Source organism: Passer montanus, unplaced genomic scaffold, assembly GCF_014805655.1.
Source record: "Passer montanus isolate IOZ18808 unplaced genomic scaffold, ASM1480565v1 scaffold48, whole genome shotgun sequence".
Taxonomy (NCBI): Eukaryota; Metazoa; Chordata; class Aves; order Passeriformes; family Passeridae; genus Passer; species Passer montanus.
In genome coordinates, this window is record NW_024369707.1 from 1553911 (window position 1) to 1561273 (window position 7363).

At 37.6% G+C, this 7363-nt stretch overlaps 1 long non-coding RNA gene across 1 annotated transcript; it reads left to right on the forward strand.

Annotated features, from left to right (window-relative positions):
• On the forward strand, positions 1-7151 carry LOC120508613. Its single transcript, XR_005629028.1, has 3 exons — positions 1-65; positions 568-741; positions 5143-7151. It is a non-coding gene; the product is annotated as an uncharacterized LOC120508613 (long non-coding RNA).
• Positions 7152-7363: the final 212 nt, after the last annotated feature.

The window sequence follows — 7363 nt, forward strand, 5'->3', positions numbered from 1 at the left end:
TCATGATGTATATGAGAAGTTAAGATAGAACAAGGAGGAAAAACAAGTATTTGGGGGAGAAAACTGTAAGTTTCCTGATCTTGCCACCTTTTTCACTCAATGGTGAGTGTTGTTTATCATATGAGTGTTTATATTGAATGTAGATTTCTCTGAAGTAAATTTTAATGGGAATGTATTAAGTTTCAACAAGAGCCTACATGTAAAGCTAGTGAAGAAGAGCATTGCAACAGACTGCTTGGAAATTAATCTGCCAGTTTAACCCAGTAACCGACATGCATACTAAAACACTGATGTGAATTGAAAATAAAATAACCACGCTTGACAGATATAATAGTTTAAGTGATTTCAAATTAACCACATCCCACTGACCGCAAGTGAAAAATGTGTTCATTCTCCCGCAATGAAACATGCTCTAGGGACTCATTATACAGAGTGGAGTAAGTAAAACCAGAGTGGAGTAATTGATGCTGAGGAGGAAGGAAGAGTGACAGATATTTAACGATTCTCAAACTTATACATAAAGATATCACAAGCACTTAATATATTATTTTTCTCTTTCCAATCTAGAAATATTGTGGAGTCAAATCTATATTGTGCGGTAATTACAACACTTGATATAGCTGTTAGGAATAATGAATCATGACAAAGATGCATCAGGCAGTCGATGGAAAGAGTGAATAACAAACAACCTTGTGCCAACCTGTGCCCATGAATTATGGCTGCTGTGTTTCAGGAGAACAGGTGAGATGAAGTCAGAGCATATCTGTTGTCCTTACTCTGTCTAAAATTGCTTTTTAAATGGAAAAAAATTCCTTAAACATAATGAAATCCAAATAGACATGATTTGTGCTCTTCTTTTCGCATACACAGAGGTCTTTATTTGTAGCAAATCTGCAGGATAGAAGATGTACATGAACGTAGTGATCCCTCTCCCTGTCTGCTTTACAGGGAAGGGGAACAGTCACATATTCTATATAATCTTTATGCTCTTGGTAATTTTGGTTTAACTCTCTAATCTTCTGAATCTATGAGTAACATCTAACATGCAACATGATGGTCACAAACTCCAGGTTATGAACAGCTGAGAAGTAGCTACACAGTCAGCTGGCAGTTAGTGTTCATCAACATTTCTGCTGTGGCTGCTGGCACAGGCTGTAACATCCTCTGCTACAAAGCCAACACACAAAAATCTCCATCCAGAAGTCCCTCACAACCTGAATTATTTTATGATTTTACAGATAGCAGAAAGTCATTTGCACTACACATAATGAGGAACCACAACAGAAGTTTGAAAAAATTTTTGTCCTATCTTACTTTGTTACCTGTGTGGTCATAGACAAACTATAAAACTTCATTAATGTGCCATTGCCACTCAGTAACTCTACCCTTTTTACTAATTTTGGCCACCTTGGCTATGTGCTGTACAAGGCCATCTCTTCAGCAAACACTGTGTTTACAAAGATGGTGATTATATGGTATCTTATATCTGATCACAGAAAGAATATGAGTGGTGTAGGAGCCATTAGGAAAGGTTTTAGCAGTATGCACAGAAATTGCCCCAACTTATCCCTAGAAGAGGAACAAGAAAGCATTTGTACTGTGGGTTTGTGGTGTGCCTGGCTGTGACACTCATGGGCTGTCTGTTGAGGGATCCTGGCTTTAGAAAGGTATATTTTTGTGATTGGAGCTGGATGAGAATGTGGGGATCTGTCTGTGTAACTGCACTTCAGGACTGTATAAAGGCACTTAGGGGCTGGGCTTCTGGGTTTTCCTACAGCAATTAACTGCTGCTGATACTTCCAAAGTTGTGGGCAGGTTTCCAGCTGAGATCCACTTTTGACAAGACAACTCTCCTCTTCCTTTCCTGGCCCCTGCATTGAGCGACACTTGAGGGTTTAAAGAACTATCTAAAAATGACAATAGCCAAAATTAATAAGTTTAGCAAGTGCAGCAGGACACAGATCCCAGCTGATTAAGGTCTTGATTTTTCCATTGTCTGAATATCATACAATGCTTGCTTGTTGTTATTTCCTTATCCAAAGATAGCCTCACCATAATGGTATCCCCACTCTCCATCAAGTTTAGCGTTTATTCCAAGACTGATTCAGTGGGAATAAAGCCAGTCATTTTAGGCATTGTCTATTTTGGGATATAAGCAAGTGGAATTTATAATGGAGAGTTTATACCTTCTCAAACTTATGAGTTGCCTAGATGGATTAAACTATCCCTATAAAAGGACCAAATCCCCCACTGACACTTAGCTTCCCTCCCATATTCCTAATCAGCCAAGTTAAGGCAGGAATGCTCTGTTTGGAAGAATCCCACATTGTGGTGTGTTCCTGCAGCTTGGAGATTTTCCGCAGGAGTGCTGATGAGACCTGGGCATATGTGTGCTGCTGTGAGCAGACCGTGCTACCATGTGGGACACTGATCCTTCACCGAGGGCTTACAGCTCTCCTGGCTACCAAAATAAAAACCCAAACCAAATAAGAATAAAAAGAAAGAAAAGTGTGCATGTGGGGATAGTTCCAGTCCCTAGAATAGATTAAATTTACAGTGAATAATGGTTTCTTTACCATCTCCTGGCTGTGGTGTTCTGCAAGTTTCTCGCCTTAAATCTATTTTATGACTTATCAAGGAAGAAAACAAACATGTTTGAGGCATATGCCGAATGGTGATGGACTTCTACTGATACATGGATATTAATTTTGTGCCAAAGTCAGAAAGACAGGATGGTTTTCTCTATCTTTAGAAGTCCCAATCATTTTATTTTTTTATTAGAGAAAATTTCAGTCATAAACCAGCAAAATAATTAAACAGAATGCAAATAATTCTTCTAAGCATCACTTAGTTCATGTTGAAAAATGTGGTGCAGGTTGGTAGAAAGATTACACCGAAGGTAAACACAGGCATGACTGCCCAGCAAGGGAGGGTTTTCATAGAGATAACTTCAAAATAGTCAGAAACAAAATGGGAGGGAATTGAGTTCTAGTGGTTCTCTCTGCTTAAAACCTCAGTACCAGGGGTCAGGTTTTGGTGTCTCTGTCTCAAGCCTTGCTTAGCAGTCTTTTACAGAGGAAATCAGAAATGATGAAATGAAGCCACAATTAATGGATTGTGTAACCCTTACCAGTATCCCTGTCTGTGAAATGCAGCTCTCTCATGCATATTTTCAGCCCTTTGATAAAGTCTGTTTGTTCAGCAATTATTATCCAGCCACATGCCTAGCTGGGGAAGGGAGTTCAGAACACAGATGCTGCACCTGCCAGAGGGGCTATGGGCAAAATCCTTCATTATGCACCAAGGAGATTCCCATCTTCTCTACATTTGACCCATTCTGAGCAACACTACAGAAGACCCAATGCATTTGGACGTGAATTTGGACGTGAATGCAACACTGCAAACAAATCAGCATATTATAACAGCATATTATAGAAGCACCATCTGTGCCTGTGTTTGCAGGTAGAACAAATTCAATTTTCAAATTTAGAAAAGCCCCACCACACCATAAACCACAATAAAAAACCCCTCCTTAGTTAGGATTAAGGCTCTGCTCCTGTTCCCTCTCATTATTTGCCCATTCCACCAGCGCTGCACACCTTTAGGCCAAACATGAGTTGTGATAGGCTGTCATGCGGTTCGGATATTATAGATGAAATCCTTCCAGAAGCAGCATCTGGCTCGATTTGTAAGCTCTGCAGTCATTTGTAGTGATGGGGTTACATGTGCCCTAGGCTTTGTCAGATGGTTTGGCTGCTTTTCTCCAGGTTTTTTTTTTTTTTAATTGTTATTAGTTGTTGATGGTGAGGAATTCATACTCTGCAATATATGCTCAACTCACCGGCAATTTGCATGTTGAAGTAAAAAGACGCCTCATTTATAATTAAAGCATTTTGAGACCTGACCATTAGCATGCTTGAGATGTGTTAGTATCAGGTAAAAAACAATTTATTTTTCTCCAGTGGTTTACTTCTGAGAAAGCTGTTGCCTGGTTGCCTAAAAGTTAGTGGTAGGAATGACCTTCTTGGCTATCCTATTGGTCTGTACCTGTAATACAGGGAAATTTCTAGAGGACTGTAGAGAGCATCAACATATCCCCAAGTGTTTTTTTTCTGTCACATTCATTTTGTCACTGCATTCAGTCCTGAAAGTAAATAAGGCAAATTCCCAAATAGGATTTAATGTGTTAGACCAAATGCTTAATTAGTGTAAACGTGTTCCCTTTTTACTTTGGAATCTTAGTGTTATAAAGGGCCTTGCCTACCTTGTTGAAAGGCTTAATTTAGATAATTGTTATACCTCAGTGTGGTATCAGGTAGCATACTGCAATGTGTTAGTTGTCCAAATAGCTTCCAGCTGCTTTTCTAAATACAAAAAATAAAATGCAGGGTACAGTATGAAGTTTGTGAAGCCTGGTAAAAACAATGGTTCCTAGGAATTTGCTTAAAATATTATTTTCAATGTTTAGAGGCAATCAGAGAAAAGGATTCAAAGACTGTGGAACTAATGTAGCTGTGTGGAAAAGAGGACAGCAAGATTTAAATATTTACTGGTACCCAGAGATACAATTCCATGCTGCACAATTTTGCTTATATACCATTCTTCAAATTCCTGATGTATCCTTTACTGCATCTTTTCCCCTCACTTGTGCTACTTTTGGTCTCTGAGAAGATGTCGTTCACATATGAATTAAATAAATATTGAACAAACAAAGATGTTGATAATTACATACTGCTACTTCTGTCATCATGTAAGACAAGAAGACTATAATGAAAATTAGTTGATGTACAGTGCAAAGTAAAGAGCATCAACATAAAGTGAAACTTTGATCAATAAACCCTCTACATCTACCTGATGTTTGTTCACAGAAGCGATTTATTTTTGAATGCTAGTGAAAGAAATAAAAACAATTTGAGCTTGATTGCTGAACCAAGAAAAGGGTTAAAGTTACTCTCTTTACTGCTTAACATTCAACCACATCCACTGAAAAATTGTGCTGAATTTTTGTAATGGGTGCGTTACTTATGTACAGTTTTCAGGCAAAGACTCCAAGAAATATTGGAGGCTGCTTTAAACAACTTACAAACTGGTTTTGACATTGGTAATAAGTCAATTTATCTAATTTTTCTTTTCATTCTGCAGTGTTTGGAACACTACCTGCAAGTGCTCTCAGAGGCCACTTGAAGAAGGAAGAAAAGATTGGGCCAAAGTTTTTTATGGAGATTTTTATTTTCTCATGATCAATCATCCAGCTGAAGCAATGCATGGTACAGAGGTGGGGGAAACATGGCTTGGGACCATAAATAGACTGAAATATTTGTCCATATTTAGTTTAAGTTATTACAAATACAGTCAATTTCAAAAATCATTTGTTATAGGTAATTTATAATCGGAAATCAGAATTTAGAATCAGACTGATTTTTTTGAAAAACATTATCTGTTGTAACCAGCCCATTCAACCGCAGTCTTAATTCATGTCATTCAAATGCTGCAACTTATTTTTCCAGAGCTTTTCTAGCATATGGATTTAAACCCTATGTTTAAGTTTTCACAATGAGTCAAGGTCAAATTTGTCTTTGAAGTAAAACAATTTTTTTCAATGAAATGTTAAATTGTGCTAGATCTTAAATGAGACTAATTATGAAATATGAAGTTTTGATAATTTTCACATCATCAGTGATAATTTTCACATCACTGATCTAAAAGTAGAAGTTTTTTTGAAGTCTCCATCTCTGAATACTGGCCTTATATTTTCTTTTGAAATATTTCATTTACTGCATACGATGTCATTGCAGCCTGCTGTCTTTTATTCTCTACTTGGCTGAAGAATTTTCAGGTTTGCTGACCTTAAAATCAAACTTGTGCTATACCATGACACTGATTTCTCTTATTTTGTCTGGCTTGGCATCTCACGTCATTTCTGTATTTTGGGAAAAGAGACACGGCACAAGATTTAAAGTTTACTTAGATCAGTTGTATGAAGTTCTGCAGTGATGGCTCTGGAACACTTCTAGTTACTCTGTTTTGATTTCAGTACTTTGATAAATAATGTTATAACTCTACATCTGATTTTGTGCATCAAAAATGATCTCAAATGATAAGTGCTCTTGAGCAGATAAACCCAGCTCTTCCAATCTAGGAATACAAAACTTTTTTGCCTTTTAAGGTTTGATTTTTCTAAAATTAAAATGGTCTCAAGTTGTGGTCTGGAGTTGCCTAGATATTTACTGCCCATGTGTATCCATGTAGCTTGTTCGCATAACCAAAACAGATATTTTTGCCTTCACAAATAGAACTCATAAAAATATCTGTTTGTGAAGTCAGGCCTTTTTATAAGTGAACTAATGAGTTATTCTCATCAAGCAATAATTTACTGCAGCTAGGAGGATTGGAAGGGAGATAGCTCTGGAGAGGGTAAGGAAGTAACAGCACAAGGTTCTGTTATGTAGTTTCAACTTTTCAGAAGACTGCCAAGATGGATGGACAGGAAAATGGGGGAGAAAGAAAAAGAGAACTGGAGGCAGAGAAAAGCTAATGAGAACCAGTATTAAAGAAATAGTAGTACCCTGGTGTCAGTGAGGGAACACTTTGGAACTCCACTGTGGACAGTCACCTGTAAAACTCCCAGCAGGGACACACCCAGGGAGATGGGTTATTGGGCTGTTGTCACTGAGCATAAAAGTCCCACAGGACAACTCTGCTCTTGCTCATATCCTTGTACCCCCTGGGCTCATTTCAGCTAACTGGTGGTATATGATTAACAACAGAGAAATAGGATGGAAAGAGCCCAATATTTTAAAAGGAAATTTTGCCCTTTATTTTGCCATAAGTTAGTGGTTTCTAAATGGATGTCTTAGAATTTTCTGCAACTTGTTCCATGTGGGAAAGAATAATGGCTGAACAGAATTTTCTTTTTTATATGAAGAAAATTATCAGGAAAGTTGAACATAATGATTTCATGCCGTGACTATAATGCAAACACATACTTAACCATCATTGTCTCCTCTTCATATAATAACTGAAAACATCTGTATTGTGCACTGAAACATTATATGCTGCATTACAATTAGAAATGTGCTGAAGTGTTGGATTAGGTGTTTATTTATGGGCCATGAAAAGTAAGATTTTCTGCTCTTCTCATGTACAGCTAAATAGCCATAGGTAGAGTACTGAAAATTTTGGAACCCAGCAGTCACTGTGGGAATGACTTCATTATTCACCGAAGGAGGTTTTTCCAGCAGAGCTGAGTTGCTGACAAACAATAATAAACATTACTGAAAGTTGGAAACAAGAACTCAGGCATGTTGATTCTGACTGTAAAAAATGCTCACAGGATGTGTAGGGCAAGGCACTCTCAAAATGA